We start from the raw sequence: 24,351 nt of genomic DNA, 5'->3' as shown, positions 1-24,351 counted from the left end.
ACTGCTCTCAGGTAGAGATTCGCTGACTAAACTAGGACCCAGTATCAGCCTACAACAAAATCAAATAGAAATTCAAGTACCAAAAGGACACGGAGCAAAATCGATGGCCATGCTTTACGAGGAGCCTAAAGTCTCAGAGGTCATTCCTGACAGCATTGTGGCTCATGTTAACCCTCGGGTGTGGGCCAGTGGATGGGTGGGGCAAGCCCTGAGTGCCAAGCCTGTAAAAGTAGCCCTAAAGGAGATTGACAAATGGCCAAGGGTTAAACAGTATCCTTTAAAGCCCGAGACCTTGGCTGGGATCAAGGCTGTTGTCAATTGACTTCTGGGAGAAGGGTTGATCAGACCCTGCAGATGTCCATGCAGTACCCTCATTCTGCTTGAAAAGAAATCTGGGATGAAGAATAAAGATTTCTGCAAGATTTAAGAGTTGTGAATGTGGCAACCGAAATTGTGTACTCAGTTGTCCCGAATCTCTATAAGTTGTTGGCAAATTTGCCTGGGGACAGCATTATACAGTTCTAGCTGTAAAGGATACATTCTGCTGCATTCCCTTGGACGCTGAATCCCAGGAGTTATTTGCCACTGGGTGGGAAGATCCTGAGACTTTTCAAAGACAGCAACATTGCTTCCACAGTGGTTCAAGAATGCCTCGACTCTTTTTGGAGAAACTGGGAAAAGATTTGAGAGTATTAAAATTAGAATATGAGAAATTATTGCAATATGTGGATGAGATCTTCATTGCAAGTAAGTCCAAGGAGGCTTCAAATAAAAACACCATACAGACCTTAAACTTTCTGGCAGAAAAAGGTTATAAAGTTTCTAAAGATAAAGCCAAAATATCTAAGAAACAAGTTAAATATTTGGATTTTGTAATATCTCAAGGGAAACATAGCCTTCCCAGGAGAGAAAATTGGCAATTTGTTGGCTGACAGTCCCAAGAACTTGCAAACAACAGAGGATTCCTGGGCATGGCAGGCTGCCGCTGCTTGTGGATTCCTCAGTTTGGGTTGGTAACAAAATCCCTTATATGATAAACTGAAGGGTGCTGAGACTGACCTCTCTGAGTGGTACTCAGAATGCAAGCATGCCTTCAGCAAACTAAAGCAGCGGCTGATGGAGGCATCAGCCCTAGGCTTCCCTGACCTAAGTAAGCTGTTCGATCTTCATGTTCATGAGAAACAGGAAGTTGCCATTGGAGTGTTGATGCCAACAGCCCACTGAAAAGAGGTGGTAGCCTACTTTTCATAGCTGCCAGGTGCAGTAGCGCAGGGGTGGCCTCCTTGCCTGCAACCAGTTGCAGCCATTTGCATGTTATTTAAGGAGGCGTAGAAGCTAACCATGGGACAGCCTCTGACTGTATGGCTAACCCGCCCTATGCTGCAGTATCAAGTCATTCTGCTAGACTCTCCTCAGTTGAAACTGAAACCTTGTAATACTTTAAACCCTGCAACTCTTTCATTGGTCACTTTGAAACCTCTTAAGCACAATTGTCTAGAAATCATAGACCAAATCTATTCTAGCAGGCAGGATCTCAAAAGCGAGCCATGGGCGAACCCAGAGATTTGGTGTACAGATGGAAACAGCTTTATGGAAAATGGACAACACAGGGCTGGGTATGCAATGGTGTCCTTGGACAAAACTACCGAAGCCCGAATCCATACCCCTGGAACTTCTGCTCAGAAGACAGAAATAATTGCCCTGACCAGAGCATTGGAGCTTGGGAGAGGAAGGTCCCTGACTGTATATACTGACTAGATATGCTTTTTCAGTGATACATGCCCATAGGGCCTTCTGGAAGGAAAGGAAATTATTAAATGCTAATAACAAAGAGATAAAATATGGTGAGAAAATTTTGAGTCACCTGTAGGCCATCCATGAACCTAAGGAAGCAGCAGTTGTACATTGTCGACACCAAAACAGGGAGTCGGAGGTAATTAAAGGTAACAACCTGGCAGATGCCACTGCTAAAAAGGCAGCTCTTTCAAAAGAAAACCTTCCACTACCTCTAATCCCCTTCTTATCTCGACAAACATGCTTCCTTACACTCCAGAGAAAATCAAAGAAGCCGAGGAAACTGGGCTCAAATTGACCCCTGCCTCAGTGGGGTGGAGGGTCAACTATCAAGGAAAGATTTGAGTGCCTAAAGTAGTGGCTTAGAACTTAGTGAAGTCTGCCTATGCCTCCATATACAGGGCAATGTACCTTAGGCATCCTGGGTCCCCATGCAGGGACTATCCCAATATGGCAGATCCAAAAGAGCCACTGGACTAATTTTGGAAGGGATTAGAGCTGCTGTGGGGTTGGCTTCCCCCTGGGGTGGTTTTGCATATCATCAGGCCACCCTGAGAAACTTAACTCATCCCCCTGGCTACAATAACCTCCTTCACCATATACTATACAAGGGTACTTCCAAAAGTTCATCAGAAGATTTGTATTATCTTTTAATTCTATTTTTTCATGAACTTTTTGAAGTACCCTAGTATATATTTAATTGTGGAGTCAAGGATTCCTCAATTTTACTTTAGGTCCAACTTAAAAATAGGATTCCTCAATAAATAAACTAAAAGTCTTTCTTGATCTTTAAAAATTTTGACTTGGTACTATGTACCCGGCAATGCTTCACGAGAGGAGGCAAATACCATTTTAGGAGCCATCTCGGTAGCAGAAGTTTTGACTTCAGTCTCTTGATGCCCGTCTCTGACAGCCAGGGGTCACCTCCTTCCCTGGCTGGCAGAACAACAGTGCTGGCCTAAAAGGGAAACCTATAAGGATTTAGGGTTTACGTGAATTATGTGGGGTCCTCAAAATGCAAGGAGCTAAATCCTCTTAGAGTAGTTAAATTATCTCATGGGAAGTTTGTTGCCTACCTTGTTACTGTAGTAACACCAAAAAGTGTCCAAGGGAGTGAAGAAAAGTCCTCAGAGGCTGCAAGGAAAGGAAGGATGAGGAAGGAAAATGCACCACCCTCTTGTAAAAGGAAGCCCTGGGAACATTAAATGGTCTTTTAAGGTATCCAACAGGGATTAGATACACAGGAAGCCCTGGAAGAATTAAATGTAAATGAACTGTCTTTGAGGTGAGTAGGCCAATTTAAAGTAAGAGTAGTAATTTTAGCTCAAAGGCCCTGTGACTATTCTCACATGGTGGCACAATGTCACCCTCAGCGTTCCCTGAGGGCCAGGCACTTTTCTTACCCCAGGGCAGCATTTCCTTCACCCTGCCCAGTCCTGATTCCCCCTGATGGGTCTCCCTTCTTCCCATTCTTCCCCGCATCCCTGAAAACAGATAATGGACACCCTTTCTTACCCCTTCACAGAAAAAGTGATTGCTTATCTAAACAAATGTTTCCAGAGCATATTCTATTAAAGGTCTTCTCCTGCCCAGTGCTTTCCAGTTCTCGCGAACAGCCCAGCACCCCATGTCTCCCCTTGCCCAGGTTTATCTGTGGACCTCCTAGACCACACTTAGCCAAGACCTGCACCCCTTCCCCGTGTCAGATGCAGTATGCTCCACAGTGTCTGTATGCTCCAGTTATTTTCATTGGAATCATTCTGCCTCTAAGCACTTTACACTTGAAGACAACTTATTAGCAAGTTATTTTAAAATACTTGTGATTCTGCCCCAGTTAATGCTCTCCTGCAGAGAAAAATATCTTCATTATGGGAGAAAAAAATGTTAATTCTACTTTTGGATCAGAAACTGGTCATCAGAGTTATAAACCTAAGAAGAGTTCACAGGTGGCAGCAGCATGACTCCAGTGAGTGCCAAACCCTCCCAAGTAACATTCAGTTACTGGATACTGGTGGTAACAATTTCTGTTCTCGGCTTTGGCACAGGCTCAAATCATTTCATATTCTTGGTTGGATTTTTTTTGCCATTGGAAGACCACAAGGACATTATGTTGGGAATGAGGAACAGGTGACCTCAGCTGTCCTCTGTGATGCATGCGCCACTCCAGAGAGGCCAGATGTCCTTGCACCAGGAGATGGTGGGCATATACTAGTTGGAGCTAATAAAATGGCCTGTCTGCTGGGAGCAAAATGGCAACCAATGTGTCACAGACTGTCCCTCTAGCTTATAAACAGTGAGTTCTGACTTTTGCCGGTAAGTCATGGAAGTGAGTGACCTACATTTCTCAGAAACTGCATAAGCCATTGCAAATGGACTTTCTGAAATTCACAGCTTTGCAAGAATATTTTTGCAGTGAGACACAAAGGCAGGGTTCTGGAAAACAAGCTGAGGGTGGTACTTATAAATACTTGGACAGAAATGTAGCCTGAGAAATGTTGGGAACAGAGTAGAGTGAAGGGAGATAAAGTTACCTCCATGGGGAAAATGAAATGTTTAGGATAAAGACATCAGGAAGCAAGATTCTGAAAAACCCACAGTGATACAAACAGACTGAATTCTGCATAGTTTGGACTGCCTGGGACTATTATTATCACTATTTTAAAAGGGTTGTGACTCCAAAAAGATGCAAGAATTAATTTATCTACTTAAGTTAATTCAAAATGTCAGAGATTACTTGCAGATGTCCCTAATTTAAATGCAGTTTTCTCCATCTGAACAATTTGGTCTAAAACTAGTAGGTGAGGTTAAAAAACGTAGGTGAAGAGCTGCTGAAGAGGTGGCAGCTTGCTGCTAGTGTGGGAACCTGCGTGAGTTTAGAAGGGTGTCCCTGTGGGAGGGAGTGGCAGAAGCAACAGGACATAGGTTACATTCAGGGGGTGGATCAAATGAACAAATAGAAAGAGAGAAGAGTTTCTCACTGTTGGAGCAAGGATTTACAATTATGGACAAGCAGAAAGCAAGAATGAGGTGAATCGGAATTAGGGACATTGATGTAAATTCATGGTTTTCAATGTAGATAGACAGAGGAGAGAGAGAAAAGTCCTGGGGCAGTGACACCCAGGACCTGGCAAAATAATGAGCCTACCTGGCATGTGGTCTTAGTCTCTCAATACCATTCTCCACTAAAAAATCCGGGGCTCCTCAGAAAAATGGTGGACTCCAGGTCTAAGTCAACATCTTGTTTTTGTCAGAAAGTAAAGCAATACTCAGCAAATTTGGGAACATGACAAAAGTACATAGAAATCAGATTGAAGGGACTTTCATATACCAAATTTGGGGCAATGTGAGCATCAGGATAAATAATGATAGCAACAGACTATTTAATAAAATTTAATAATCTATTAAATAACGTAAAACAATTAGTATATACTGAAACAAGTGAACAAATGAGTGAATAAATTGAAAGTTTAATGAGGAATAGGATTTTACATAGTCTCAAATCCCTCTCCTCCAATATTTATTAGTTGTAAGGAATAAAGAGTAATAACTTTACGGTGGAGAAGTAGCAGACCCACTTTAACAAGAAATCAAAATTAACATTATTAGTAATGGTACAATTTGAAATTGTGTCATCTAACAGAATGAAATGAGACACAGCATCATTTCTGTGATATTTCTGCTGAAAATGTATAATCTAAATTTAATCATTAAAAAGCATCAGACAAACTGACATATCAAGAGACATTCGACAAAATAACTGGCCTAAAATCTAACATGTCAAGGTCATGAAAAGCAAGAAAAATCAGAGGAACTATTCCAGACTGAAGGATACTAAGGGGACATGAAAACTAAATGCAAAACATGATTCTGAACTGGATCCTTTTGCTGTAAAGGACTTTGGGACAAATGGTAAAATTTGATTGAGGTCTGAGGATGAGGAGATGGTAATGTATCAGTGTTAGTTTCCTGATTTTGATGGTTGATTGTAGTTATGTAGATGCTATGGATTGATGTGCCCCCAAATTTGTCCCCACTGTGACAGTGTAAAGAGGGTGGGCAATCCTATTATGGTAATTGAAAGGTGGGGCCTTGAAGAGGGGATTAGATTGTAGGACCATGCCCTAGTGAACGGATTAATAATGGTGGTCATGGGCATGGTCTGAGAGCTTTAAATGAAGAGGACATGAGGAGCTGTCTCTCTCTTCCACCATTCTCTGCCATGTGAAACCCCTGCACTGCTGTTAAAGTCATCACCAAAGAAGACCCTCACCAGATATGTTCCCTGGACTCTGGACTTCCCAGCCTCTGCAACTGCATGCAATAGATTTTGTTTTCTTACAAATTACCCAGTTCCATGTTTGTTTGTTTTTTATAAGCCACAGAAACAGACTAATACAGTAGGAGATGGCATTGTTAGAAAGAAATATACACTGAAGTATTGGGGGTGATGGGACAACATGTCAGTCAATTCCTCTCAAGTAATTCAGAAAAAGATTTTTTAGTATTGAACTTGTACCTTTTTTTTTAGTTGGAGACTGTTTCAAAAATGTTAAATTAAAGTAGAATGATGCACACAGCAGCCTACTAAGAGGATTCTTCCTTCTTAGCTTTTCAAGGACTGCCCAGGGGATAAGGGGCATGATAGTCCTTTTGATTATCATGGGTTTGAGTAGATCTTATGGATTTAGTACCTGATTTTAAAGACCAGAAATGAAGCTGTCCGGTGACAACAGACTTGCTCATGACCTGTGTTGCCTTGCGTTCCGCTCTCAGCAAAGTTTCTGATCTGAAATATTTTCATCTCCTTATCTTATTCTATTTCACATGGAAGACAATGGAACAATTTCTCTTTTCTTTATTTTGCCAATTTATGGGACTGACTTTGCCAAGGCCGGATTATATTTGACCATTAGTATGAAAACAACTTTTCAAACTGAGGAACAAAAAAATCTGCACATACGATTTTATTAAAATGGTTAGCCCTCAGATAAATAGATTTCTACATGTAAGAAGCACACACAATTGAGTTGGAAAAGAATGAAGACCATGCTATAAGCATTAGAGTGTCATGGATAAGAAAGGGCCCAGACTCCAGAAGGAATCTCCCAGGGACCAAATCCTGGCTCTGTCACTTCCTATTTATGCAGCCTGCAGGGAGTTAATCACCCTCACTGTGTCTCAGTATTCCCATCTGTTAAAAGGTACAAGATAAAGTACTCTCCTAATAAAGTTTGTGAATAGAAAACACTTGGAATAGTAACTGGTAGATAGTAATTTCTCAATAAATATTAACTACTATGGTCTATTAACTTTTTAATTTTTATTTATTGATTTATTTATTTTGGCAGCTCCTGGTGCAGGGATTCAAACCTTTGACCTTGGTGTTATCAGTTCCATGCTCTACCAAGTGAGCTAATCAGCCAGACCTAACTTTTTAAATATTCATTCCTATGAGCTAGCAGTTCCCTTTCTGAGCTTCACCTCAGAGAAACGGAGGAACACCATGTGCAAGGATGTCCTTTGTAGCAATGTTCGTAATAGAGAAAATGTAACAAATGTCCATAAATCGAAGGTTAGCTAAAACTTAATGAAATATTTCTACCATAATTTTTATACTGGAATGAAAAAGAATAATCATGTCACATAGTGAAGTGAAAAAGCAAGCTGGTTTATGCACTATAATATTTATGTGGAAAAATAACACTAAGGAATGCCAAATATTTTGACTCTATAAAAACATAGACTGCTTAGAAAAAATCTGGAAGAATGAACAAAAAATTGATAACTAATTGTTATCTCAAGGGGGCAGAATTAGATCAAATATATGATCAAAGGGAATTAATTGAGCTTTACCTGTAATCCTAATTTTCTACGAGAATGTTTGTGTATTATCTATATGATTAAAGGCTGGTAGTAAAAATCATGTGAAAATATTTCCATTCTGTAGATATAAATTTTATAAACACATGACCAATTCTTGATTTGTGTCATAAAGGGAAGGAAACAAAACAGAGTACTTCAATCCAAAATATTGAGTTGGATAGGAATGTCAACGTATTTTACTGTAGGAAATAATAAATATTATCTGATTGTTTGCTTTTTCTTCAGTTGATTACCAGCTCTATATTTTATGGAGATGAAGAGTGAAAGTTGTCTTCATTTCCTAACTGTGTGTCCACAGATGATTTCTACCCCAGCTGAGGACAGACACTAGTCTGGGAGACGGTAGAATGTGCTATAGACCATCTGTAAGCCTTAGACGAAAGGTAACAATTTATTTTTTTGCTCTTTTTTGTTGTTGCTGCTGTCACCATCTAAGTTATTGGACTAATAAGTTTAGGCCCTGGAGGTGGTTGTGTTGAATGACCCTTGGGAACAAACCAGTCGGGCTTTCCTTCCCCTCTGCTCCTTGTGGCTGTGAGTACACATTTTTGCACTGGAGCAAACCTGAGGTCATGAAGGTTTAAAGCTGAGACCTTGTCTTGCTTATAGAGCGCTCCCTCCAGCTGACCTTCTGCAGGTTCTGCACCACCAGAAGGAGTTCATTTGTAGCAAGGCAAGGGGGAAGCATGCCCTTGCTGGTAAAACAGGGCTGAGCAGCCACCAGCAATGGCCTCAGGTTGTGGTTTGGGAGATGACTTGCTCTTTAGGTCTAGGACATTTAACCCCTCATTCTTCCCAGTTGTAAAGTAGGAATGATAATAGCAGCAATAATAGCAGATGTAACCCAATGCCATATTTTCTCAGCATTCTTGGATAAAAAACAATTTAGAAAATGGCTCTGCATTATCAATGGGGATAATGGGCTAGGAATATACTTCCTTTGAAAAAGTTAAATTAATAATATTTTTACTGGTTACTCGACCTCAAAATTTGTGCCAAATGCAATGGCAATAACACAATTTCATACACTGCTTACATTTTTATTTCTAAGCTACAGAAGATTCAAAATCAAACCTCTACCTATTTTTGGAGATGAAGGAAAGCAAAATAAAACAATTGTCCATATATCCATGATAAAGTTAAAAGGTTTGACTTCAAATAAACGACAATACTTATATCCATGTAATCAAACGCCTTAAAATAAGACTGATTTAAAGAATGTGAAGTTAAGGAGTTGGCAAAAATTACAGACAACTGGGGATGCCAGATTTCCTGATGGGTTCCACAGAGGAAACGCGATGGAAGAAGCCAGAAGCCAGAGGCTTCAGTGTGAAGCAGACATAATCAATCTGCAGAGGGTCTCAGAAAAGCTGGGCTGGAGAGACAATGGCCAGTCTCCTCGGTAGGTCTGGAACCTACACTGTGTCCAGGATCTGCAAGCCCTGCCCCTCCCTGACCCTAAGGAATTATCCTAGACTACTGTGAGTTTGCTCCTGCAAAATTAGGACTTGGAAGGTTTGGATTTGGAAATTGGTCCTCATCAAAGAGTTACCAACAGTTCATTTTCTTTTTTCTTTTTTTTTTTTTTGTCTTTTGTCTTTTTCCGTGTCCGGCAACGGATCGCAACCCTCAGTGTTGCCCCCGTACCGGACCGGGGACCGGCAACGGGATTGCAACCCTCGGTGTTGCCCCCGTGCCTCTCTCAGCCAGTGAGCGGGAACCGGTCCGCATGTGGGATCCGAACCCTCGGGCGGGAGCGCCACCGCACTTCCCAAGCGGCGCACTATCCAGTGCGCCACTGGGCCGGCCCCATTTTATTTTTTCTATCTAGAATTTCGGTGCACCTCAGGGCAATAGTTCTGTAATATTAAGCAAGTGCAAAGGCTGGCATGAATTGCTTCCAGAAAGAACGTTTTCTGTTTGCCATGTACTCACCTGCTATAAAATGTGGAGGACTTGCTTTCCACCAGAGTCTAGTAATCATATCACATCAGCATTAACACTGACTTGCACCTACAGTGATTTATTTTATCATGAGAGGGTGATCCTAGGTTTGGTAACTTTTACTTGATGTAGATGCTGGTAGCAGATGTGTTCTGGGTGCTCTGTCCTCAATGCCTGCAGTAGATCACCTCTGACAAATGAGAATCTATCCTGATTATTTTAATTATCACTTCTAAGGAAGGCTCTTACCTTCCACACTATCCAAAAATTCTTTCACATAATAAGTCACATACCCTTACACATGAATTTGGGTGAGTTTAGGGGAATGTCTGTTTCCAGGATGTGCCCCCGGCTGATCTGGCAGTTGCTGTAATACTGGTTTAAAATGAATATTATAGTGCTTTTTGCAGAGAATTCCTTAATCCTAATTTCCCTGAAGATTCTGCTGTGACACATTAGTGGCCAAAATAACTGGTACTCTTAGTCAGATCTTCAAGAGAGTGGGGTTAGGGCACTTGTTTTCCTGGAAGTAGCCTCTCCAAACAAGAGGACTGCAGATATGGCACCTCTATATTATGATTACTTAAAATAGGCCACTGAATACTTTTTCCATTTTTTTTGTTATAATCCTATCTTAGAGTGCTTTCTTAGTTATTTCAAAGAACTACAAAAAAACTCATGTTGAAGTAATAAAATATAGGCAGTAAAATGTTAATGACAGATAAAAAGAACAGGTTAAGTCTGTAAAGCATATTCACACACTTCCAAATGGCTTTATTTTGTTCTCAACATCCCTGAGAGACCCTCAGAAGCATAAAATATTTAGAGCTGGAAGAAATAAGGGTTATCTGCCCAGTTCCCTACCTGGTACAGGTATTTACAGTACAACATGCTCCCAAAAGTCATTATGGAGCCACAATGTGTTTACCCAGCTTGCAAGATGTCACTCTATTGTTGGACATTGGGGAATGCTACCGATTTTCTTGTCACATTGCTTTAAAATCTGCCTTCCTTTGATTTCCATCCAGTTGTAGTTCTTTCCTGCCATACAGCACAGCAGGATAAGGCTAATCCCTCTGTCACACAAAGTATTTGTGGACAGCTCTCTTGTTCTGTATCTGCATACACTCTTCATTCCCCTTTCAAGCTAAAAACCACCCCAAACTCCTCTTTCCCAGGCCAGACATCTGCAGTTTTTTCTTATGGAACCTGGTTTCAGTACCAGTCTCAACCTGCCCATGTTAATGAATGGCTTTCTTGATATATCCTGCCAGAAACCAAACCTTGTTCACCTGGCATTGTCTCATAAGTGAACAATAGAACTGTTTTCCTTTTGGGCACAGCAGTTTTACTCATCAGCCTAAGAGCATATCTGATTTTTGGAAACTTTGCACTCAACTCACGTTGAGATTGCGATCAATTAAATGGCATAATTTTCACATGTGCTGTTAAGCCCAACTTTTTCAATCTTATAGTTGTGGAATTAATTCTCTGGACTTTTGTCTGAAACTTTATATTTATTACAAGGTATATAAGTCCATTTCTGTTTCTTATAACAAAATACCTGGAGAAGATGGCAACGGGTCTGGAGCGGATGTGCCAGGAGACAGCGCGATCCTGAGAAGTGTGCGCTGTGATACCAGAATACTAATTGCATTTCAAAGAGCAACAAAAACTGAATAATTCTTTCAACAATGATCCTACAAGACAAACAAGCAACAACAGGTTCGAGGTTTTAGGGCTGACACAAAAGAAGACTCCTGAGAGCACCCAAGCCCTGCTGCGGGAACAAGCGAGCAGCCCAGACAACAAAGGCCAAGAAAGCCAGCAGAAACGGCACAGAAACGGAGTGAAACGCACCGGACCGGCCCAACTCTGCGAGCTCTTTTCTGGACTCACACAAGCTTCCAAAATTAAACCATGAAGATATAGAAAACCTGAATAGGCCAATAACAATAAGGGAGATTGAAGATGTTATCAGAAAGCTCCCAACAAAGAAAAGCCCGGGACCAGATGGATTCACAGCAGAATTTTACCAAACATTCAAAGAAGAATTGACACCGATTCTATACAAACTATTCCAAAAGATTGAAACAGAAGCAAAGCTTCCAAACACATTCTATGAAGCAAACATCATCCTGATACCAAAACCAGGTAAAGATATAACGAAGAAAGAAAACTACAGGCCAATATCCTTGATGAATATAGATGCTAAAATCCTCAATAAAATATTAGCAAACAGAATACAACAACACATATGCAAGATCATTCATCACGATCAAGTGGGATTCATCCCAGGGAAGCAAGGTTGGTTCAACATATGCAAATCAATAAATGTGATCCACCATATTAATAAAATCAAACACAAGGACCATATGATCATCTCTATTGACGCCGAAAAAGCATTTGATAAAATCCAACACTCATTCATGACAAAGACCCTTTATAAATTAGGTATAGACGGAAAATATCTCAACATAATTAAAGCCATATACAATAAACCCACGGCCAATATCATCCTGAATGGGGAAAAACTGAAAGCTTTTCCTTTAAGAACAGGAACCAGACAAGGATGCCCACTCTCACCACTCCTATTCAACATAGTTTTGGAAGTATTAGCCAGAGCAATCAGAGAAGAGAAGGAAATAAAGGGCATTCAGATTGGAAAGGAGGAAGTCAAACTGTCCCTGTTTGCAGATGACATGATCCTATATATTGAACAGCCCAAATCATCTATTAAAAAACTCTTAGAGGTGATAAAAGAGTTCAGCACAGTAGCAGGATACAAAATCAACACACAAAAATCAGTAGCATTTCTTTTCACCAATAGTGAACAAGCAGAAAGAGAAATCAAGAAAGCCTGCCCATTCACAATAGCCACCAAAAAAATAAAATACTTAGGAATTGAACTAACTAAGGATGTGAAAAATCTCTATAATGAGAAGTATAAACCACTCCTGAGAGAAATTAGAGAGGATACAAGAAGATGGAAAGACATCCCATGCTCCTGGATTGGAAGAATCAATATAGTGAAAATGACTATACTACCCAAAGTTATCTACAAATTTAATGCAATCCCCATTAAAATTCCTATGACATTTTTCTCTGACATGGAAAGAACTATACAGTCATTTATCTGGAATAACAAAAGACCACGAATAGCCAAAGCAACGCTGAGCAAAAAAAATAAAGCTGGAGGTATTACTCTACCTGACTTTAAACTATACTACAAAGCTATAATAACCAAAACAGCATGGTATTGGTATAATAACAGAGACTCTGATCAATGGAATAGAATAGAGCACCCTGAAATCAACCCACGCACTTACTGCCATTTGATCTTCGACAAAGGCATTAAGTCTATTCACTGGGGTCGGGACTCCCTCTTCAGCAAAGGGTGCTGGGATAACTGGTTATCCATTTGCAGGAGATTGAAACTAGACCCACATCTCTCACCATTTACTAAAATCAACTCAAAATGGATTAAGGATTTAAATATACACCCTGAAACAATAAAACTTATTAAAGAAAATATAGGAGAAACCCTTCAGCAAATAGGGCTGGGCACAGACTTCATGAATATGACCCCAAAAGCATGGGCAACCAAAGGAAAAATAAACAAATGGGACTATATCAAACTGAAAAGTTTCTGCACAGCAAAAGAAACAATTAACAGAGCTAAAAGACAGCCAACAGAGTGGGAGAAAATATTTGCAAAATACATATCTGACAAAGGACTAATATCCAGAATATATAAGGAACTCAAACAACTTTACAAGGAAAAAACAAGCAACCCAATTAAAAAATGGGCAAAAGAGCTAAGTAGGCATTTCTCTAAAGAAGATATGCAAATGGCCAACAGTCATATGAAAAAATGCTCAACATCACTCAGCATCCGGGAAATGCAAATCAAAACCACACTGAGATACCATCTCACCCCAGTTAGGATGGCTAAAATCCAAAAGACACTGAACGATAAATGCTGGTGTGGTTGCGGAGAAAAAGGAACTCTCTTACATTGTTGGTGGGAATGCATAATGGTGCAACCCCTATGGAAAATGGTTTGGAGGTTCCTCAAACAGTTGCAGATAGATCTACCATATGACCCAGCTATCTCACTGCTGGGAATATATCCAAAGGAATGGAAATCATCAAGTCGAAGGTATACTTGTTTCCCAATGTTCATTGCAGCACTCTTCACAATAGCCAAGAGCTGGAATCAGCCCAAATGTCCATCATCGGATGAGTGGATACGGAAAATGTGGTATATCTACACAATGGAATACTACTCAGCTATAAAAACGAATGAAATACTGCCATTTGCAACAACATGGATGGACCTTGAAAGAATAATATTAAGTGAAACGAGTCAGGCAGTGAAAAAGAAATACCACATGTTTTCACTTATTGGAGGGAGCTAAAGGTGAATGAATCAATTCACACACATACATACACACACACACACACGCACACACACACACACACACTCTCACACACACACACACACAAAAACAAACAAACAGCAACAACAACAACATCAACAACAACAACAACAAAAAAAAACCGGGGGGGGGTGGGGAGAGGAAGATTTAACAACCACAACTTTTTTTTTTTGAAGTTCTTACAACAAGAAAATGGAGGGGACACATCTGGGTGGCCGGGGAGAGGGAGGAGGGAGGGAGGTTTCGGTGATGGGACAGAATAACTACATTGTATATTGACAAAATAAAAATAAAAATAAAAAAACCCAAAATACCTGGAACTGGGTGATTTATAAAGAAAACAAAATTTATTGCTTACAGTTTTAAGGCTAGGAAATCCAAAATCCAGGGAATATATCTGGTGAAGGTCTTGGTGCTGGCGATAGTGACCCGGGGGTCTCACATGGCAGGAAATGGTGGAGCAGAGAGAAAGATAGTCCCTCATGCACTCTCTTTTTAAAGCCCTCAGAACCCTGCCCCTGACCACCATTTTTAACACATTCACCAGGCACGATCCTACAGCCTAATTACCTGTTCAAGGCCCCACCTTGAAATTACCATAACAGGATTTCCTACCCTCTTAACAGTCACAGTGGGGATCAAGCTACTAATACGTAAGACTTGGGGGACACAATCCATATCACCAGGTTTTATCTCGTTAGATTCTTTCAATAATCTTTTGAGTTCTGACTCTGTTGTAAACCATGGTTTAGTTCTTTTTAGTCTCAAGTTTTAATTTCAGGATGTCAGTATTTTCTGTTTGTTTGTTTTGACTAATTGATCAGTTGGTATGAATTGAAGTATTATCATCTTTGCTTTTCTAGTGCAGAGATGGTTTTTAAAATATCCGGAAAGTATTATACAAGTGAATTAGTCATTTGTTCATTCAATAAACATTGACTGAGCACTTAGTATATGCCAGACAGATAGATTAGGGATTTAACAGAGAACAGATAAGTAAGGTCTCTGCCCTCCTGAATCTTATATTCTAGAAGAGACAATAAATGAATCATTGCAGGACATGGTGTGATAGAGGAAATAAACATGCTGGAGAGACAGAATAATTTATAGGAAAGCTGCTTTAGACAGGGTGAAGAGGGCACATCATCACCAAAAAGATGAAGAGTAGGTGAGGGAAGAGCAAATGGAAAATCCCTGAGACAGGTAAGAGCTTGACCAGTAAGTCCAGGTCCTGAGAGTTCGTGATCCGTTTGGTTTCTGTCTATCTGATTCTGACTCTGACCTTGACTTCCAGCTCAGGATTTCGTGGCTTTGCCTGTGGCTTCATGGACCAGAGCATAGTGAGCTTCTTCTCCCAGAGCACAGCCCTGAGTGCAGACCCCTGGGCACCCAGCCTGGCCCTCACCTGGCAAACTCAGGGACTGGTGGTCTTTTATGGGTCATTGCATGGGATTTTTATCTCAAAGGGCACATGGAATCAGGAATTACATGCTGTTTTAGCCCGTTTGTGTTGTTATAACAGAAATACCTGAGACTGGGTAATGTATAAGGAAAAGAGGTTTATTTGGCTTACGATTCTGGGACAGCTGCATCTGGCACGGGCCTCAGGCTCCTTCTATTCATGGTAGAAAGTGGCAGGCAGCTGGTGGGTACAAGCAGATCACATGGCGAGAGGAAGCAAGAGAGGAAGCAAGAGAGAGAGAGGAGGTGCCAGGGTCTTTTTAAGCAACAAGCTCTTGTGGGAACTAATAGAGCGAGAACTCACTCATTAATCCCCCCTCCCCCAGGGAGAGCATTAATCCATTCATGAGGGATCCACCCCCATGACTCAATCAGTTTCCAGCACTGCCACATTGGGGATCAAATTTCCACATGAGTTTTGGAGGGGACAACACATCCAAACTCCATCACATGCTGAGCAGGCACAGAAACAACGCAAATCTGGCCCTTTTGGCAGCTGCTGGTGGAGCTCAATGTGTGCACACGTGTGCATGCGGGTGCTGTGCACTCTTCCTGTGTTACAGTGCACATGTGTCCTTGTGGCCATTGTCCTTGCGCTAACCTTATTACCTACTTTCAATCTCCTAATGTCACACAGGAATGCCAACTCAGCAGCAAAGTCATCTGGAAAATTAATCTCCAGGTTTAGTGACACCAGCCTCTTGCCCAGATTAGCTTTGGCCTCCAATTTTCATCCCTTTGTATAATATTAAGCAATGAAAACATGAGTCCTTGATGCAGAGAGAAAAATGACAAAAACATGGTCAGAATAAGCTTCAAATAAAGAAATACTAATAAAAGTTTGGTAAACAGGTACCTTCCCAAAGCAGACAATGTAAAACAATGTACACTTAATTGAACAAAACTCTTTTGTTTCTAGTAATATCTTGGGAAGGTTCTTAACTTCCTTAACTCCGTCTGTAAAAATGAAGAGATTGACATTAGCAGTCTTCAATGTTCTGACGTCAGATAGAGTAAAAGTTTATTACTTCCAGTTGACTGGATAGCATAAAGAGTGACATGTATTCAGGTCAGGGAGGAGCACGTTCTGTTTCCATCCGTCACTCTTCTGACTGGGAAGTGGTGGCAATATGAGGGCTCCTGGGGTCAGTATGACTTGACTTGCATTCTGCCTCTGCCAGCTGCTAGCTCTGTGGAAGAGCTGTCGATCTGGGCTAGCCTCAGTATCTCCTCTGTAACTCGAGGACTACAGTACTTACCTGATTAACTAAGATACCACATCTATAGTATCGAATACATACGTAGGTTTCAACAAATATTAGCTCTTTAATCTTTCCATCCCTTTTGAGATATTTCGAGTTGTGTGCATGAATGTGTGTGTGCTTAACAAAACAGAAAACTCTCTTATAACAGACCGTTAGATATACTTCCTCTGCTCATACATATAATAGAGGAATTGTCTGAAAGACTGTCTGCATTGCAAGACTTCTGAAAATATTGATGAGAATTTTTTGTTAATATTTTTTAGATATTCAGAAGTAGCCATTCTTTTTGACACATCTAAAGAGGCACAACCCAGAGAGTTGAGTCATGGATTTTAGTTCCATTTCTCATATGAACTAGTCACGAAACCTAAGATGGCCAATTAACCTTTATTCCTTCTTCATCTGTCTGATTGGATTTATAATGTCTGCCTTAGATTAACTCTAAGGGCTACTGAATGAGAATTTAGATATTAGTCACTGAGTATCTTTGAAATGAGAATAGCTTATATTTTCATTCAAACATAATAGTCTTATATGTTATGCCCTCAAAACAACTAATTTTTTCTTATTTTTGATCCACTTTTAGGGTATTTTTTATTGGTTTAAACTTGAAATACCATTCCAGGGGGTCAGTGCAGGATGAGTGAAGCATTAAAAAATTATGTGGACTTTGATCATTTAAGCAAAATATTTATTAGTCACTTATTATACATAATGCACTGTAACTGTCATGGCTTTCCCCCCAAGGTAGACATTATTACTTCAATTTTACAGAAAATAAAAGTGAGTATCAGAAAGATAAAATCATTTGCTGAACATCACAAGAGCAGGAAGAGACCATAGGATTCAAACCCTGTTGTTTCTGACTCCAAATTCCACTGTTTCACAGGGTTATGCTATACCATGGAAGAAATTTCTCTTTTCTTCATGCTGATTGTCAGGTTTAAACAAAGGAGGCTTAGTCTTTTACATTGTAAACCCACTGCCCCCAAACACCCAGATATATATAAGGACAAGTTAGGCCCTTGCTGATTTGCAAAAAATAAAATATTCTTATTTCCTGAGCTAAGTGAGGAAACATTATTAATTATTATGGATCTCTCTGACTAGATTGCAAGTCCATGAAGGCAGAAACCACATTCTTTTTTGCTCATCATTGTATCCCTAGCACTAAGTGCTGTGCCTAACATTGAAAAATACTCAGTAGATTTTTATTGAGGTGATGATATGTGTATAAATGAGTAAACAAGAAAAGTTTCAGGTACGGACTTAGCAATTTTAAGTACAGCTTATGGGAAAATCAAGAAGGAAACAGAGCTCTCCAACAATGTCCCCAGATTTTTTTCCTGTGTTAAATAACAGCTGGTTTACAAATTAAATACCCGGTTTGAAATTCTAGGAAGGACTGCTATAGAGGGTGAAACATTCCAGATAAAGGACAGGTTCTTGCCCTAAAACTCGTCCTTTTTTATTTTTTGGTCATGAATTATGAAAATAAAACTCATTGGCAAAACATTATACAAACAATTTTTTATAAATAAAAATTCTGAAAGAAATGTACTGAGTGTGAGTAAAAGTCCTGAGTAACAGACATGTAATAACACAGGTGATATTTACACCTGAAAACCAGAAAATGCAATATCATGCATCATCGTGTCCACTGGGTGGCACTGCAGACTGATGTTGATGTCACTTCACAAACCTGACATCAGAAAGTAAAACCAGTTAGAACAAGATTAATTCTTGATCTAACTGGTAGTAGCAAAAAAAAAAAAAAAAAAAAAGGAAATTTTTCAAATAAAAAATTACCTTTTTTTTTTTTTTTCTTCTCCCAATTAAATAAAAAATTAATTTTTGATCTAACTGGGAGTAGAAAAAAAAAAAAAAAAAAAAAAGGTAATTCTTTATATGTAAAAGTTCCTTCTTTCATTTGATTCTCAGAACACCTCTGTGAGGAATGTAGAGTATATATTACTATCCCTTAAACACACCTTAGATACCATTAAACATAAGAAACTGCCTCTCAGGAGATTTGTAACAGATTTTAATGGGGCTATTCACTTTGAAATGGCCCATTCACTTTTGAGCTACATGTTCCAAAGTTATTAACCGGTGACCTTTGGTCCTTTCTCCAGTTTCAAGATTCTGTCTCATAAAAAGGCAATTTCTCTGGAAGGGAGACTAAAATAGCTGCCCTATATATTCCTGGTGGTGGTTCCATTACTCACTGCTCAGTAAACATGCCATGACACTCAAAATAGACCTGAAAAACAGAAAAGGCTCTGGTGTCAGAGACAGTGGCTTCCAATTCTGGCCCTTCCACCTGCCCCACAGGTGTCTCGTCATTTAAACTTTTCAGAGCCTCAGTGTTATCATATGTAAAAAGGGAATAGAGGGCTGGCCAGTTAGCTCAGCTTGTTAGAGCTTGGTGCTGACTGAACCAAGGTCCAGGGTTCAGTCCAAGTACCAGCCAGCTGCCCAAAAAAAAAAAAAAAAAAAAGAGAGAGAGAGAAATATTTTACCCTGTTTGCCGTACTAGTCTGATAAAAAGATAAAATGAGTTAGCATATGGGAGCGTAAAGTGTTCTGTGAATGTAGGTTATTACTACTTCCTCTGAAAGCCTATTTCATGTGAGCTCATTAAAATCCTTCCCATTCCTTTAATCCTACTCAAACCAAGATTCCCGTATGGAAGACTTTCGGTTTTTTAAATCATAAGATGACTGCCAGCCTCGCTGACCTTGATGTACCTATTGTCTACCTGCTTATTAATTAGCTAATCACATGACTTGATAGTCTTGGATATTTTCTTTTATTCACTTTACAGGTTTAACTTTTGTATTTAGGTCTTAAGTCATCTGATGTTTATTTTTAAATGTCATATGAAGTAAGGATCCAACTTATTTTTCTTCATATAATGAGCTGAATTATCTAAGAACACTTAGAAAATAATCCACACTTTCTCCATTGATTTGTGGTGGCACTAAACTCATATTCTGCATACCATCTCTTCTGTGCCATTTATCCATTTCTCTGTCCAAACGCCAATAGCATGTGGTTTTAAATACCGTTTTAATGTCCTTGTAATATGTCTTAAGATCTTGTAGATCTGGTTTCCCTTCTTTACTCTCCATTTTCTATTGTAGTAGATCAATTCTTTCAGGTAAATTTTAGATAAAATATTAGTAGGTATACCTCTTTCATATACCTTTGACAATTTTTCAACTCCCCCAAAAATCCTTTTAAGATTTGCATTGCAGATTTACTAAATCTATAGGTAAATTTTTAAAGAATCAATATCTTTGCAAAATTATGACATCCCATTCATTAACATGTCATTTCATGTGGTCAGTCCCTTTAACAGAATTAATTTCTTTTCTCTACAAAATGTTTGTGCAGTGTGTTAATTCCTAGATACTTTGTAATTTTTGCTGTAACTATACACAACTCTTTTTTTTTTCCTGTTATGTTTTCAAACTTTTATTGCTGAGTGGAAGAATATTATTGATTTTTGAAGGTAGGTACTATATGAGGCTACCTTGCTGAACTCTGGATTTCCTTGGTTTTTCTGTATAAATAATCACATCATCTGCATCAATGACTATTTTATCTTTTCTTTCTGGACACTTATACCTCTTATTTCTTTTTCTGGTCTTTTCGTATGGCTCAGACTTCTAAAACTGTATTGAATATGTTAAATAATGGCAAGGATTCATGCTATCAGGATCTCTCTCTCTCTCTCTCTCTCTCTCTCCCCCCTCTGTCTCAATATCTCTCCCTCCCACGTGTGATTTTCATTTAAATAAGGCTTAAAGAATGGTGAAATAATAATTTTGATTTGCTGTATGTAATAATACCTTTTATACGTTATATTTTAAACTGATTGTTCACATATATGATTTCCTCATATTAAGGATTAGCAGAATGCAGAGCAACTCTTAATCTCTGCATTTTGGGATTTAATTTCATGAACAAGCTTCCTGCTTTTAAATAGAAAGAATTTTCGAAGTCAGTTCAAATAAACATTCACCTCCAGATGTCTTTAAAAACTGGTTTCTACTAAGTCACAAAACTCTCAGTAGTACAATCTTTTAGAAAAGTCTTAAAGGACTCCTAGAGTCCTCAAGTCTTATAATATAAGACTCCATAAAACCAGGACATGGAAGTAATTTATTTAAATATTGTGTCTTGGGCCGGCCCGGTGGCGCACTGCTACAGTGCGCCGCTTGGGAGCGCGGCGGCGCTCCCGCTGATGGTTCGGATCCCACATACAGACCGGCCGCTCACTGGCTGAGCGAGGTGCGGGCGCAACACCGAGGGTTGCGATCCCGTTGCCGGTCCCGGTCCAGTACGGGCGTGACACTGAGGGTTGCGATCCATTGCCAGTCACGAAAAAAGACAAAAAGGAAAAAAAAATTAAAATTAAAATTTAAAAAAAAATAAATAAATATTGTGTCTTTAATTGATCTGCTTATGGAAGCTGGAAAGGTCTGCATGCCTAGGGATCTGAAGGCACATGACTATTCTCAATGCTTTTAAATATGCACAACTGGAGGAATTCATTGGAAGCAATGTTTTAGGTTATGAAGCACACAGAAGATCTTAGTAGTCCCAGTCCCCAAATCCCCAATCAAGTGCCAATAGCACCAGTAATTACTTACGTATTAAATCATTAAACATTTTTCTGCATTCCTGACACATTATTTCAGATCCTTTACAGTACAAAAGAAGTGCTTTTAGTTCCTTTTGGGAAAGAAGAAACCCAGGTTCATAGAGACTAAATAGCGGAGCTGGGTTTCAAAAATTTACTATGCAGCCTCCCTCAACATATCTTTTGTTGGCTTTCTATTCATTGTAACTCATCACAGCTTGGCCGGGCTGATTCCTTATTCTTTTATTGAAAGACAGAAAATTCATCAGATTATTATAAACAATGTGTGATCCATTTTCTCTTGTGAGTGAATGAGTGGTCTGCTAAAAAAGGGGTCTATGAAATGATCCTGGTTCATACACTAGGAGCCTACTTGCTTCCTTTCCCAAACTGGTTATGGAATCCTGATGGAAGTTGGGGCCACCAGGTGTGTGGATTTGATGGGAAGCTGAAGACAGTCTCTATTACCATCAGCTTGGCAGGATGGACTTTGTGTCATCCAATGCCAAATTATTGTCCCTCTGAGAAGCCCATTCCTTTCTCACAGGTGCATAGTTGGGAGAAGAGTTCTCAGTCTCCATTGTTTCGGATTTTGTTTTTTGTTGTGTTGCTCACAGATAAGGAATGGACAAGAATGCAAAAGAGGGGACAACTCATTGAATTTTATGTAATTGCATATGAGATTAGATTAGAATATTTATAGGTGTTTCTGGCCACAGACTAATTTAACTTGGCCAAGCAGTGGTTTTAGTTTTCTATTTTCATTATTATTTTTAATTTTTGTGCCTTTAAGAAAAAAATGCATTGCCCATGGCCCTGGCTGTCTCATTTTTATAGGATTTACAAGCCTGGCTCCTGAAGGCATTGAGTTTATGACCTCTGGACCTAGAGAGATCTCTCATTCTGACATTAGTATGAGTCTACGATATTGGAAAGGACAGGATAGCTCACAGGGATAGTGACTTACAAGAATATAGGAATGACTGGAAGGGAAAGTATTCTCTAATCAGGAAACTTTCAAGAAGTTTAAGTGTGCTGTAGGCATAAAAGAGCTATTTAATGACAGGAAAATCAAGATGGTTTCTACGCTGATTTAGAGACATTGTTGCTAGAGTGAAGTTGCATTTTTAAGGATGAGCTGTTAGGTTCTAGAAACTGTGTTGGCAAGGCAAAAATCCTACATAGTTGCAAAGGGCAGCCTTGAAAGCGGATGCTTGTGTCTCAGTAAGTCCGCTACTTCAGTGTGTTCGTTTTTTTTCTGTAGCAGGAAACAGGATTGCTGTGTGCCTGCATTCAGCACCAGATGAAAAATTCGGCACTAATTATAAGAATTATATTGTACCAACAAGCACTAGAATTACACAAGTGAGCTTTTGAACTTTAAAAAAATATGATCAATTAGGACAACTTTTAAAAAAATCGACCAAATCCTTTCTATGCTATTCCTTTAAAATTCTACACCTAATCTTAGTCAAAAGGCTTAGAAGCAATTCCTTTAAATTCTAATTTAAAAGCACCCGTGTTATTGGAAGCCTATGTGCTTGTACATGCATAGCAAATTCCCAAAAGCGTACACTAGAAAAGCTTAGTATTGATTATCTCCCACCCGGAGAAATTAAGATGGGACAAGCCAAGAGAGGTTATTATGAAATTATTACCCACTTCAGGGCTGGTGGTTACTCAGTTGGTTAGAACATTGTATTACAATACCAAGGTCAAGGGTTCAGAACCTCCTACCTGCCAGTTGCAAATTAGTAAATAAATAAAGAAAAAAATTATTACCCACTTTCAATTCTTCATGTTTTTATTTATTTGCTTGCTTACTTATTTAACCATGAGCATATTATCCCCATGTAAATAAAATAATAATTTAAGGAAACATCATTTCATTCACATTCTCTACTCCTCCTTATTTCTTATTTTGTTTGCTGTATTTTAAAATAATTGTCATATATGTTTGATTTGAAAAATTACATTTTCTCTAAATTTATCCCAAAGTGTTTATTATTAGGTAGCGTGTAATTTAATTCCAGCATCAGATCATTTCTGTATGACTCTTTTAAAAATGATCTTTCAGAGGAAAATATAAGCATTGTTTTCAATTAGGACCCCAAGTCATTTTGAGCTTAAGCTTAATCAATTTAATTAAATTAACTTTAATTTAAAAAGAGCTGTGCTGAGCATTGTTATCAACACTTTAACACACTTGGAATCAAACGGTTTAGTTCAGGTTAGGGAGGACAGTGATTTTGGCCCTCTGGAATGCTATGTTAAGAGTCTATGACTATCGGGCCGGCCCGGTGGCACACTATGCGCCGCTTGGGAAGCGCGGCAGCGCTCCCGTCCGAGGGTTCGGATCCCATGTACAGACCGGCTCCCGCTCACTGGCTGAGCGAGGCGCGGGAGCAACGCCGAGGCTTGCGATCCCGTCGCCGGTCCCCGGTCCAGTACGGGGGCAACACTGAGGGTTGCGATCCGTTGCCGGACACGGAAAAAAGACAAAAAAAAAAAAAAAAAAGAGTCTATGACTATCAAAAGTAGCAAGAAAATAAGATTCAGCAGAATTGTGTTAAAATCATCCAGATGTCATGAACAAATTGGCAGTCACTAATCTGTTTAATGTATGTGTATGTAAAGTGACACGGTGTCTTTAGTCTGATTACCCTTGGTCTGCTGATCTCAGGAAGTGCTAAAAAAAAAAAAAAAAAAAAAAAAAAAAGAGTCTATGACTATCAAAAGTAGCAAGAAAATAAGATTCAGCAGAATTGTGTTAAAATCATCCAGATGTCATGAACAAATTGGCAGTCACTAATCTGTTTAATGTATGTGTATGTAAAGTGACACGGTGTCTTTAGTCTGATTACCCTTGGTCTGCTGATCTCAGGAAGTGCTTGCCCACATGTACATCTCT

This window comes from Galeopterus variegatus, unplaced genomic scaffold (assembly GCF_000696425.1).
Source record: "Galeopterus variegatus unplaced genomic scaffold, G_variegatus-3.0.2 Scaffold85, whole genome shotgun sequence".
Taxonomy (NCBI): Eukaryota; Metazoa; Chordata; class Mammalia; order Dermoptera; family Cynocephalidae; genus Galeopterus; species Galeopterus variegatus.
Note: the sequence above shows the minus strand (reverse complement) of the source record.